The 14,055-nt window shown below is 44.0% G+C and overlaps 2 pseudogenes; both read right to left on the bottom strand.

Annotated features, from left to right (window-relative positions):
- Positions 1-14,055, bottom strand: part of LOC144250234 (netrin receptor UNC5D-like) — a 244,647-nt pseudogene that overhangs the window by 94,541 nt on the left and 136,051 nt on the right.
- LOC144250114 (cysteine sulfinic acid decarboxylase-like) lies at positions 1,534-3,799 on the bottom strand (annotated as a pseudogene).

Raw genomic sequence — 14,055 nt, 5'->3', positions numbered from 1 at the left:
AGAAGGCTTGACCACATGCTAATATCAAGTTACATTCTTTTGGGTTCATGGATTCCTACAGGGCTGTGCACATTCACTCCACAATGGTGAATGGAAAAATTTTAATTGAATCGGGATGTGAAAAATCCAAGGCCCTCTATTTTGTGTAACCGAGGAACTTTAGGAAGAGGTAATATTTGGCCTAGCTTAAGTTTAACCTTGTTACATATAAAATAAGAATTAGTGTTAAATAAAACTGGCCTTTTACAATCAATAGAAACCACTCCTTTCACTGTCTTTGATTTTTAAAAATTTTATGAAGACCTATAGGAGATATTTTAAATATTCTTCAAATGAATTAAAAGAACCTTGTCCATTACATAATTTAAAAAGTCAGAAGATTTTATATGAATTGTAATGAAAAGATAGTTCCCTTCCCTCACTCCTTCCTGCTTTTGGGTCTTATCTTCCAGAATTTATATTATCTTGGGCTTTAAACCCTACATAACAGTTCAGTAGGGTCTGAGGCTTACAGGTGACACCGACAGGTAAAACAGTGCTAGCACTCTGGTTTCCTGCCACTCCGTTAAGTTTCTTCTAATTGCTGTATTAAAGCTGAGTGAAAATTGAGCTCAAAGTAGGGGAAAGTCACTCTAGAGGGTGATGGCACATGCTGCCTGCTCCAGTGATGGAATTTTGTGCTCCCTGTGTCACTCAGACCATTAAGAAGGACTGTGCTGTTCCTCGTGTGTGGAGAAGACAGTGCTGAGTCCCTGAGTGTGAGGCACATGCTCTGAGTTGCTTTTCAAAAAACGGAATGTTCCATGATGCTCCTTATAACCAACAGCACATTTGTGAAGAGGTTCACAGGGATAAAGGTGCATTTTATAGATATGGAAAAATGAGATTTTCCTCTATGGGAAATTAGCCCACAAAGGTGTGGAGCTTATATCTTGGGTCGTAGTTAGCATTGTACTCTAATCAAAGGACTCTTCTAAACCATATTTATAGCTTTCTAATCTACACATAGTCTACACTAGATGCATATTTTACCCCCAAGCTGGCTAGAGATTTATTTGTTGTAAATGCTGTATAGATTTTTTTTCCTTTCTTTTTTTAATATACTTGAAATTTTAATTTTATTATGTTCCTATTACATAATGCATATTCATTACATAGTAAAAGGAGAAGGCACAAAAGTATAAAGGGGTCAATTTTAAAACTGCCTATTATCTCAGGGAAAACAAACTCTGGCATAGTTCATTCATCAGCCTTTTCCTATGTATTTCTGAACATTGCTCATTACTATATAGTCCTATATCCAGCTTTTTCAACATAACATTATATTATATTTCTCAATTAATAAAAACTCTTTGTGAATATAATCTTAATGAAAGAATAACCTTGCATCCTATGGATATAGTTATTTAAACATTCTCCTAATAGCTTAAGCCTACTTTGTTTCCTAGAGAGGCTATTTTGAGAACGCAGGAGACCACGCAGAGAGACTCAGTGGGGTGAGGGGTGGCACTGAGGCCTCTAGAGGAAGAAGGCTCACAGGTCCTGGCCTAGCTGCTCCAGCTCGTGGAGGAGGAAGTCTATATCAGCACAGGTCAGAGTGGGACTAGCCACCACCATTCGGAAGAAGTTGCCTTGGGTCCCACGGGGCTGGTAGCCGATCATCATGGAGCCTTCCTTTACCATGCGCTCCTTGAGCACAGGGGCTACCTATGGGAGCAGTAGAGTCCAGTTGCAGCATGGGGTCAGGTGAGAAGATGCGCCAGCTACCTGGACTACCCAGCTCTCAGAGCTGTTTTCCCTCCCACCCAGCCATCTTCTGGAATTACCTTCACTGCTTAGACCCTCACCTTGGCCCCACTTTACTTTTTCCACCACATCCAACTTGGTTGGCCTTCTCTACCTTCTGCTTTATTCCTCATTTCTCCTACCTACAAGATAGCTGTCGGACAGTCTCTTATGCTAAATCCTGACTTTTCTGATTTTCAACACTGCTTCAGTCTGCCTTCAAACTTTAGTCATCCTGAATGTCTTCTTCTCCCCTTTCCTGGTTCCTTTTTTATTTCCCAGGGATTACCCAAGGGTACTTTACCACTGAGCTACATCCTAGTCCTTTTGTACTTCTTATTTTTTAATTTGAGACAGAGTCTTGCTAAGTTGCTGAGGCTGGCCTCAAACTTGTGATCCTCCTGCTTCAGCCTCCAGAGACACCAATAATAAGTGTGTGCCACCACTCCTGGATCCTGTAATATCTGATCTGTGCCATGTGATCTATCGTGTAATTTACAAAACCACCTTGAAATATTGGCTTCAAACAGTAACTCTTGCTTTCCACAATAACAACTTTATGAGGGCAAGAAGATTCTTGTCCTTTCAGATCATCTGTAGCACCTAGTACTAACCCATTCTTAGGGACCAGACAGAACATACTTCCTTGCCTCTAGAAGGCATATCAAATTGGCCTTTCTGTGTTTCTCTGTCCCCGGCATCATTGAAAAGACTCTTCCTGTTATTTCTACCTTATATCTCTGACCTGGGCCTGAGTTCCCAGCACAGACCCTAGCACAGGGGTCTGTGTGCTGCACACTAACTTTTTTGGGTTCTCCTGTGATGCTCCTTTCTGTCATCTTATTTCCCCAAAACATATCTTATTTCTATCCCCTTCTCCCCCAGCTTTCCCCCCCCCAAAAAAAAACCGGACAAGCTTGTGTTATCTTCCAGTTACCTAGCCCCTCAGGAGCAAGAGACCAATAGGGGGACCGCCCATATCAGGAATGGCCAGCAGGGGGCAGAAGTGCACCAGCTGCATCAGTTCCCTTAGCAGGGCTACCCAGAGCCAGAGAAAGCCTATCTGAGACAGCCTTTGGCTGTAATGTGGACTGGCCTGCTTCCCCCACAAGCTGGGAGACAGCAACCAGAAGCACACGTTGACAAACTCAGGCTGAGGGGAATAAGGAAGGGGAAGGTGTGAGCTGAGAAAGGAGGACCATTTTCCCTTTCACCGTCACTCTTCCTCCATGTGAGCTTGCTGCATGGGATAGGCTGGGATAGATGGATGCAAAGAACATGGGATCATACCTCCATGACCAACTCAAACCCTTCCCTCTTCTTTATTTCCTCCACCAGGTACCTGGAAACAGAGGGTGACAAATTGCAGGTGGAGAGGGGAAGACAGCCATATAAACCGAAGAGAACCACAGAGACAGGGGGAGGAAAGTAATTCTGAGGGCAGAAATGGAGGAAGGGTAGATCCTGGGAGGGGATCTGGGACCCTCCTTGCCTACCGGGCAAGAGCAAAGGCCTGGTCGATACGCTGCTCCAGCCCTTGCCCACCCTGTGCTTTCCACATGAGCCACAGCTTCAGACAGTCTACACGGCGGCCACACTGCACCACCTTGTCACCCGTGTCCAGAGCCACATCGTAGAACTTGTCCTGCGGGAAGAGGTAGCTGGCCTGGAATCCATGGCAGCGCTTGAGCAGGTTCGAGGTATCCTGGAGAAGAAGAGCAGAGCACTGCAGTCCTGCAGCGAGGAGCTTGTGGGGGTTCCAGACCACGGAGTCAGCCATCCGCGTGTAACCACAGTCCGTGACTCTGGCACACATCGGCAATTGCATCCACCGGGTCAAAGGCTCCCAACACAGTGGTGCCAGATGTGGCACTGACCAGGAACGGCACAGCACCCTCAGCTTCAGCCAGACTGATCCGCCTCTCCAAATCCTCAGGGATCATTTTCCCTCTCGGTCCCGGTGGGGACGCAGCGGCCGCAGGGTTGGCACGGAGTGCTGGGGCCTGGAGGAGGTGCCGCGCGGCTGGGGAGGCAGCGGGAAGTCGTGCCTGGCAGGTAGGCGCACGCCCCAAGGTGCACAGCATCGGCTAGGCGGACGGCAGCGCTTCAGCAGCTCGCCGGCCACGGGACGCCGCGCGGGAAGGGGAAGGGAGGGGAGGAGGGGCGCGTGGCGAAAGGAGGGGGTCTGGGGGAGGGCCGAGCGCGCACCGCCCCCCGCTGGCGCCTGCCGCCACGTCCCTGGCCCTGGAGACGAAGCTGTTTTTCCTTTCTTTACTTATCCTGGTTTGGGATTTTTAAAAAAAAAAATAAATTTATGCTGTTTTAGCAAGTATGAAAATAATCTTCTGTCGCCTGAGCTGCCCCTCCCCTGCTGTAATCACGTGGCCTGTGCTGTCGCAAGATGTAGGATGACAGCATCACCATTGCATTCCCACTGGACTCATGCATCTCCTGGGGGGGTTTGTTTTGTTTTGTTTTGTTTTGTTTCAGGGTTTTGGGGGGGGGGTTGTTTGTTTGTTTGCTTCTTTTCCAGAGTGTGGAAAGTCTACAATGCAGAAAGGCTTTAACCTGCCAAATGATTTTAAATACTTCCCCCTGCGCAGAGCTGTATGCATCCTGCCAAGCTGCGTTATATTCTATACTGGGTACAATAAAGAAGTTTGCTTTTTGTTTAAAATAAATAAATAAATAAATATTCTTAACAAATGGAAAAAGGTAATTTTTTTGAAAAAAAAAAGATTTTTCTTGATATAGTTCTCTTAAAGAATTGGGAATGTAGAAATTCAATGTAAGTATAAGAGAAGCATAAGAAGGTTTAAGTTCACATTTTTTTCTTTTAAATTATTATTATTATTATTATTTTTAAAGAGAGAGGGAGAGGGAGAGAGAGAGAATTTTTTAATATTTATTTTTAAGTTATCGGCGGACACAACATCTTCGTTTTGTATGTGGTGCTGAGGATCGAACCCGGGCCGCACGCATGACAGGAGAGGGCGCTACGGCTTGAGCCACATCCCCAGCCCATCTTTTAAATTATTTTAAGTAACATTAAGGTAAATGTTTACATTCATTATAAAAATGTTGTTTAATTTTATGCAAATGATTTAACCCTGATTGCTGCAATGAAAATTGAACATTAAAAAATGTTGTATACATGGAACAATAATATCTTGTTTGCCACCTGTGTACAAATTCCAAGTGTCCTCAGATCAGTCATGCAAGATGACCTTTGAGAAACATCAGTCACAGTGTATGTTGGAGTCACTACTCAGTCTTTTGACAAGAGAGCCAGGGCCAATTGCCTGCTAAAGAAGGTGGAGAGATTCTTTCCAACAAGGTTCTATGTGTATTGCCCCAAATCATGTGTTTCCTCTGATCGATTTTTGTTATTCCAGAATTTCTGCACACCTCTTCCACATGCATATTTCACAAGCATTCATGGATAGCTGCGGTGGCATCTCTTAGTCTGAGAAGTCAGAGTACAGGAGCCTGGTCACAGTGATATTTTCTGCCCAATAGTGGACCTGCTAACCCAGATAAGGAGCTGGCCTCCTCCTCTGCAGACCTTAGAGTCACCCTCATCACTTTGGTGCCCAAGGATCCTGGAGGGCAGAAGCCAGAGCTTGTCTCCCATGGAAGCTGTGGACCCCTCCAGGCCTACAGGCCTGAACACTACCACTCAGCCAGGCAGTGGCCTTTGTGGCTCCCAAAGTGTAGGGGCCCTCTCACCTCCACAGGCATAGATGAGCACTTGCTGCTGAGAACTGCAGGTAGGAAAGGATCTAACCAGCACTGGAGATGAGCCTGCGCATGAAAGGAAGAGGCATCAGGATTGGAAACTGGTGCTTGGTGGGGAAGGGACACCCACTGGGTAGCACCTGAATTCTGTTCCTGTCCCCAACCCCATACCTCTCCATGCCCCATGCACCTGGCATAATGGCCACAGCAAGCAGCTTTTAGTACATCTCCTGGACAAACTGCAGGGCTCTCAAAGGGCATGGTAAGCTGTTTCTACATTTCCCAGTGTTCATTCTGGGGTCCTGAACAGACAGAAAGCTCCTTTTATTTAAGACCCCCAACTCCAGGGCCTGAGTTCATGGCAACTTTGGCAAAAGCCACAATCTAGACTTAGAAGATGGAACGTGACCCTTTTGGAGAGCCCCATCTCATGACCCCAGCTCCTGGGTCATGGAGCCCCACCTCCATGACCAGGTGACACCTTTCAATCCCAACATTGTTCTCACCGTCTCCACTGTTCATTGACCTAAGTACTAGAGGGACAAGGAGGAGAGTCAATGGGGCCAGCACAGGGGAAGAATCACAACTCCTCTCTTATCAAGCACTGCTTGGCTACAGTCCAACCCTCAGGTGACTGCAAAGTCTGTGCACCTCCTTGGCAAGAAGGTATGTTCCTGCCCTGCTGCAAAGGTCATCTGGGACATTATTGGAGAGCTGGATCCTAACTATTAGAGGGGCATGGAATGGAGTGGGGAAATATTCTCATAGTGGGCTACTCATAGAATTTGGAAAGAACGTATTCATAGTTTTTTCGGCATTGCTAAGCACAAACAGGACTCAAATCTTGCATTTTGAATTGTATTACAATTTGTTAGTTCCTTTTAAAATGTACTTTTCATACTAATTTTAAATAATCGGTGAAAATATCTCTTCTTTGCATTTTTTGCTCTATGTTTATGCCATGATTAATTTCAACTAGTTATTTCCTTGTCAGGATCCTACAAGACTGTTGGCACACATGGTTACCGAATGGATGGTAGCATATTTTGAATGCCTAATTACAAACTCTGCATAAAGCAGTTTATAAGCCTCTTTTCAGCAAGTCCATGTTGTAAAGTTTGTTGAGTATACAGGTTAATCATTATGGATTTAGAATCAGATTTGAAATCACCTCTGCTCTTTCTTACCACTGAGTGGCTTTGGAAGAAAAGTAATGAAGCTTCCCTCCATAAAGCTCATTTTATGAACCTGTAAAATGGGACTCATCTAGTTCAGAGAATTGTGAAACTTACATAACATGATGTGATGTTTTGCACAGTGTGTATGACACTGTAAAGGCTCCATGTAATAGAAAAACTCTTGGCAACATAGTTATTTTTATACTACAATATGTACATATTGCTCTTCCAAGAACAAAGAACTGGACATTACCATTGGAAGAATAATCAATCCTTCTTAAGTACTCAGATTCAAAATAAAAACTGTTGCAGAGTGGATGTAAAAGAGCAATGTCCTTATTCCCTTGGTGCTGCAGTGCTCTGCTTTCAATCTGAGATGGGCTGAGTTCTCTGCTGCTTGGTATTGATCCTTGCCAAGGACAACTGGGTGTCGGTTTAGGTCACTGCCACAACATGTTCCCAACTGTTCAACAGTCAGGTACAGTGGTCCACAGGCTCAACTGACAGTCACCAATCACCCTGTCACACAGCCAGGTAGTCAAGCCAGCTGTTGTCACCCCTTTGCATCCCTGGTATGGATGGGTTATGGCAGTTGCTGCCACTCCTGCATCCCTAATAGGACTCTTGCCCACAACTTTGGGACTATGTCATCTATGAAAAGCTTGTCCCACCACAGTGCCAACTGCTGATTCTACTAGACCATGATTCAGTCCCTGCTGGTGTCTTGGTTTCCCTGAGGACTCTGCTTGACCACTGCAACTGTTAAGGGCACTAAGGACGTTTGCTAGACCACAAGTGGCATGGTAAGTGTACAGTACAGCACCAAGCACAATGAATGCACACAGTAGGTGTTATATAACTGTTTCATTAGCTGAATTAAGGAAGAAAATGCACACATTAAAGGCTCAGTTCATGGTTGCTGGTAGGTCAAAAATAAAAACTGAGTTTCGAGAAAAATAAATATTAAAGGCCTCATTGGAGACATTCATAATCTATCTGTAGAAAGCGAATAATCCAACTTAGAAACATAAAACACAGAGTGACAAAGAGTTAGCCTAAGTACAAAATGAAGGGATGGAAGAAGGAGCTTTAGGTGTGAGCTGGCATTGTTAGGGAAAGCTTCAGGAAGCAAGGACCTAACAGGTGGCCTGAATCAACTGGAAGGCAGCCAAACCAGGGGTTATTATTGATCCTCTGGTGCTTCTGCCTCCAGGCACAACTGTCACAGCTCCAGGGATTCTCCCCCCACACACACACACTGGAAGCCCATCCCAGGGACCTGTGGGGCCACACTCACGCGCCCAACCGCCCAACCGCCGCCCCTACCCAGCTTGAGAGCGCCCCCTGGCGGTAGGCCGGCCTGGGTGGGCGGGGCACCCGGCTCCCATCAGCCCGCACCACAGGGACCAACTGTCAGTTGGTCACAGTCGCCTCGCGCCATCCCCACCATCAGTGGGTCCGAATGGCACTTCCAATAAGCAACTCCCCTGCCGCCCTCAGGATGGCCTGGCGCCCGCGCCGCGTCCCGGGAAGCTGGAGGCGACCGAAGTTCTGGGGGCGGCGGCCAACTTCGTGCTGCAGCCGGCCGCGGAAAGGGCGGCCTCAGCGCGTCCGCTTTTGCACAGCTGCCTGCCACGGGCTGAGCGCACGGTCAGGCCCGCGGACGCCACGCCAGGGGGAGCCCGGGCACCACTAGAGCGCGACCTGAGTGGCGCCGCTCTCCGCCAGGTACTGCCTCAAGCTCTCTCAGCGGGAGCAGGCGCTGCCAAGGAGCAGGGCGGACAGTAGGCGCCCTGCCGGCGGGATCTGCACCTGCATCTGGGGCCTTGGGTCTGTAGGCAATGCAGTGAGTCGCGTGCAGGCCATCCAGCCAAAGAGAGCACAAGACACAGCACCTATTTCAAGAATATTAAAGCTCTCATAGAGAGACGATTTATACAATAGAAGCAGATGGAGATACAAGGAAGACAAATGATCATGAAACATTGAAAGAGAACAGCAGGGAGTTGACAGGACTCCACAAGGCAGGAGGAGTGGTAAGATGCTGCCATGGAATTGTACAGTGCATTTATTAAGTTTTAATCCATTGGTAAATTCACCATCCCATGTTGCAGGGCTTTAGCTGGAGAAGCCAAGGCTCTGCTTCTCATGCACTACTGATCCATGCCTTTACCTTTCTTTGTCCACCATAGATCATGTCCCAGCAGCAACTCTATCTCTGGCTATTTTTCAGCCACCTCCAACCACTCCAGCCCTGTGTCCATACACTGCTGCCTGAGAAAATCTTCAACCAGAACCATGTACTGACACTTACTCTACGTTCTTTTAGAACATCCTGTGGATTCCGCTGAAGAGCTTCCAAATTAGAGGCATACATTCCTGAAACTCCAAGTGGAAGAGGCTTTGTTCTGATTGCACTGTCTTGTTGGAAGGCCTCCGATTGCACAGAACTCAGTCAGAGCCTGGCAACAGAAGTCAGAGCAAGAAGATGCTGCCCACACAGCATGGACTCAGAGGTAGGAGCAATGTCAGAGCCACTCTGTAGCCACCCTGTGTTTATGTCTCTGTTTTGTATGGTTGGATCCCGAAGAGCATCTTTGTTTTCAGCAGTGAATTGCATGACCCACTAGACAGTCACACTGAAGGTAGGACACTATAGAAGCAGGTCTGTATAACAGCTGGAGGACACTGCTGCTTTTGAACCTGGGGATGGAGTCTGAGTGGAAGGATCTTTATATTTTTCATATCTTAATGACCTTGTGTCAAGAGATCTGATGCCATGACTTGGAGTGTGCTGTGTTTGTAACCACCTTTTCTAGCCTTACATGGAAAGTTGACCTTTGCCAGAAGAGCTCATTCTCCCCTTATCACCTAAACATCCTGTGACTTGATGTGACATAGTGAAGAAGAAATCTCATCATCAGACAGAAAGCCAGACAAAACCCCGGGTTTTTCTTTGCTCAGAGTGTGCTTCTGAGGTCACTCTCCCGATGACCTTAGGCCTCCCTCTTGGCCTCACCTTTTATAGGATCCACCCCTTCTCAATCCTGCCCCCCTGAGGATCCCAACATATGGACCTAGGAGGACAACCACATCCAAACCTCAGAAGGGACTGCTGTGGTGGTCTCAAACATTCACACCACCCCAAATCAGCATGACAGTGCTGTTCTCCTTGTTTGAGTCAGTTTGAGATTGGGAGTGTGACTTAGTTTTGAGGGTTGAGATGAAAGGGAAAGTCTGCTGGGAAATCTCTGATAAAGGTATAGTCACAGGAGCTGAACCAAAACTGAAATATGGCAGATTGAGAAAATCTTCACATCCAACCACAACTCCATTAACATGCTAGGAAAAGGAATTTCGTTTTTCTTTCTCTCTTCTTAAAAAAAATCATTTGTTTTTTTTAGCTATACATGGCAGTAGAACCTATTTGATGTATTTGTACAAACACAGACTATATTGCATTTTAATCCCAGTCTTGTGGATGTACATGATGCCGAGATTCACTGTGGTATATTCACATGTACGAGGAAAGTTATGTCAGATCGATTCCACTGTCTTTCCTATTCCTATCCCCTCTCCCTGCCTTTCATTCTCCTTTGTCTAATCCACTGAACTTTCATGGCCCACCCCCACCTACCCATTGTGTGTTAGCATCCACATGTTAGAATATTCAACCTCTGGTTTTTTGGGATTGGCTTATTTCAGTTAGTTAGTATGATAGTCTCCAGATCCATTCATTTACCAGCAAATATTATAAAGTCATTCTTCTTTGTGCTGAGTAATATTCCACTGTGTATATATAACACATTTTCTTTATCCATTCATCTGTTGATGGGTACCTAGGTTGGTTCCATAGCTTAGCTATTGTGAATTGAGCTTCTGTGAACATTGATGTGGCTATGTCACTGTAGTAGACTGATTTTATCCTGTGGATATATACTAAGGAGTGGGATAACTGGGTCCAATGGTGTTTGCATTCCTAGTTTTTAAAGGAATCTTCAGTTGGTCCAGTGTAGTTGCATCAATTTGCAGTCCCATCAGCAATGTATGAGTGTACCCTTTCCCCGATTTCCTCGCCAACATTTATTGTCACTTGTATTCACACACACACACACACACACACACACACACACACACATCTGGGAATTATATTTATATATTTAGTATAAAACATATCTGAGAATATTGATACATAAGTTTATCTGCTCCCAAATTTTAAAATGTATTTATCTTGTTTGTATCCACTCACTTCTAGAAATGTACCTGGGATGATGGGTGAGCTAAGATTTGTGTGCATCTGTTATGAGAAAGCAAGATGAGGTGGTACTCAGAGGCCTACACAGTTTGCCAAGAAAACTAGGAAAAATAAAAGCCTCTGATAAGCTGAGGAACCTTTTAGGTTATTGTGTAACGAATATGGTCCCAAATTTGCAAACAGAAGCTAAAAGAGTTAAGCTAAAAGTGCCTTACCCACATTCATATTAATGTGAAATTGCAAAAAACCCAGCAGTGTTATGAGCGAAATCACATAATGCAAGGAGGAAAGGCATAGGAAGTCACATCACACTGCATTTTAAATGTCCCCTCTCTTCTCTTGAATGCAGTGAGGAAAATATTTCCCATTGGCAAAGAGAGATGTCTAGGGAGAGCTGAGATTCTTTTTAATGTAGTTTCTTGTTTATAAAAAGAAATGAAATGGAGTAATAATATAATCTTTACATAATAAAATCTCAGGGCATCCTATTTTTTGAATAATGCATCTCCTCATCTTTTTTTTTCTCTCTCTTTCATTAGAGTTAATCACACAAAAAGCTTTCAGGCTGCTGATGCTAATTTAAATCTAGAGATGGCAAGTTTTTTTTTATTGTTGTTGTTTTGTTTTTTGTTAGACTTCTATATGCCTATATTAGCAGCTATACAGTAGAGGAATGCAAGACTCATTGCAAAACAAGTTATTTGTGATTCACATGTACGAACAATATTTAGTAACATGCTAGTTATCATTAGTATCTTTCAATAGCACTAAGAATGAGGCACATTTAAATCTTGCTCACAGCCTTCCAGCACAGAGACCCATTTATATTCTGGACCTTAACTTCAGTAGTAGGAGAACTCTCACCAACACACTTAGGGACCTCCAATCAGGAAGGTGCCTCCTTGCATTTTCTAGTTTTCCTTAAACAGAGTTGCCAAAAGAAGGGGCCTCCATGATATCCTTTCCTGCTGTTGAACACAAGTTGCAATGCAGAGGATATTCGGTGTGTTTGGTTGTCAACCTGAACATGTCCTAGTTATTGTGCCTTGTCTTAGTTTGACGTATCACTTTCTCTGCTGCTGCCTTCCCTTCAGGCTCTCTAGCCCATGTTGACAAAGACACAGGCAACCCCTACTCTTCATAATGCCACATCACATCAACAACACTTAGCAGAATGCCTTGCACAGAGCAGCAACACACTAAACAGATCATACACATATGAATAAATGAAGAGGATTAAAAATTCCTAGTAAAAACGCCAGGCTGTAAATCTTGTTGTCTGGTGTAGATCATCATGGCTTAATGATCTACTTCCAGATCCAAAGAGAAGGAATATGAATGAAGCTATCTGAAAAGGGGCTATTAGGCAGCACAGCATATCTTTTTTCTTTCAAGTCAGCTTAATTCCCTGGGCTTAGATTGAAACATTATTCATGATACTCCTAAATTCAACCAGAATCTACAGGATAATTGGAGCTTTAAACTATTTTTTCCTCTTCTTCAATCAGAAATTATATTATTATTATTATCTGTCAAACATACTTCCTTCCTCCCACCCAAACATGCAAATTGTATGCAGAGTCTGAAGACAGTCAATCAAGGCAAGGGTTGTAGAGGGAGGTGGTATTGTTGGCAAGTTATATTATGAAGAATGAGAGGCACTGTGGGAAAGTTTTATGCCTATGGTTCTTAAAGAAGTATTCATTTTCAGTATGTCATTCACTAGTCAACTCTGATCAAAGAAAATATATTCCCCCGCAAATCCACCTGCTACTCTGACAGCCTTTTATTTAATATGACAACAGAACCACCTGTCTGAGTTTCCTGCTTTATATTTTGCATAATATAAATCATTTCTAGAATGTGCCATATGACAATTGGGCACGGATGGCATTAGAGCAATCTGATTTCTATGTGTTGCTTTCTTTATCCCCAGGGCATATTTTGCATTTATATCCTGCAAATAACAGGAGATATGTTTCAACTCCCCACATTTATTTTTCCCCAAACACATGCATAGACTCTTGTTCAGTGCTCCTTGTCAAGAATTTTGAAAATTCCCCTTTCACAGAATAGGTGTGTGAGAATCATTGACAGAGCTATCAGAGTTCTTAGTTTTCAATTTGGGTCTTTGTTAAGTCAGAGGGGGAGGAAAAGAGAGCTCTTTGGTTCATCATGATTTAATCTCCTCACTTTCTTTAATGAACATAAAATAAACATAGCTGATGAGTGGGTTGGTCTTGGCATTCCTTTGATATGTGTAGAAGATACACGTGTACATACACACACACACTCTCACACACACACACACACATTATAAAATGACAAAGGGAAGAGAAAGGAGGAGTACTTGCCAACCTATTCAATTCATAACTACTGAGACAATGCCAATCATGAGCTAGGAAGAGGACATAAGGTGAAAGCACAATGATTCAATGCCTGACTTTGTATGAGTTATGATGTGTGTATCTTGTTCTTTGAGAGGGTAGGGGATGTGTCTTTTACATTTCTTCATCCAGAACACACCCTTGTAACTTATGAAACCTTACAGGGAGAGTACTTGGTAAATATGGTTGACTGATTCACTCTACGTTGAGTCATCAAAAGAAGAGTGACATCTATGCAAACATTTATACACTGATGCTCACACATATTTCAACCAAGATCCTTTCATGTCTTAAAACGCTAACCAAGAAAGGTATGAAGGATTGGAATTTTATCCAAATATAGTCATTAGGGTGGCATTAGAGGGTTATTTAAAAGAAGTAAAACAGATTTTGAAATGACGTTTAAAGAAAGTAATTAATTTGGGAGAGAATGAACAAGTCAACATTCATCAACTTAAGGAAAAGTTGAGTTTCAAGTTAGTAAACTGTTAGAGAGTTCAGTTGGCTAGAACAATAATATTGGACTAGTCCTATTACAGATTTTATTTTATGAGATAAAATTTTAGTTAGCTTTACTTTAGAGAGAAACCTGCCACAGCCTTGTATCTGTGCTAATCTAATGATGCTTGCAGATCCAATGGCCCCATCCCTCTCAGCCAGACACCCTGTGACTCAGCACACTACCCAATTCTCATTGCTTAGGACTCAGGGG

The sequence above is a fragment of the Urocitellus parryii genome, chromosome 14 (genome assembly GCF_045843805.1).
Source record: "Urocitellus parryii isolate mUroPar1 chromosome 14, mUroPar1.hap1, whole genome shotgun sequence".
Classification (NCBI taxonomy): Eukaryota; Metazoa; Chordata; class Mammalia; order Rodentia; family Sciuridae; genus Urocitellus; species Urocitellus parryii.
The sequence above is the reverse complement of the archived record's forward strand: the minus strand, read 5'-3'. Positions and strand labels throughout refer to the sequence as shown.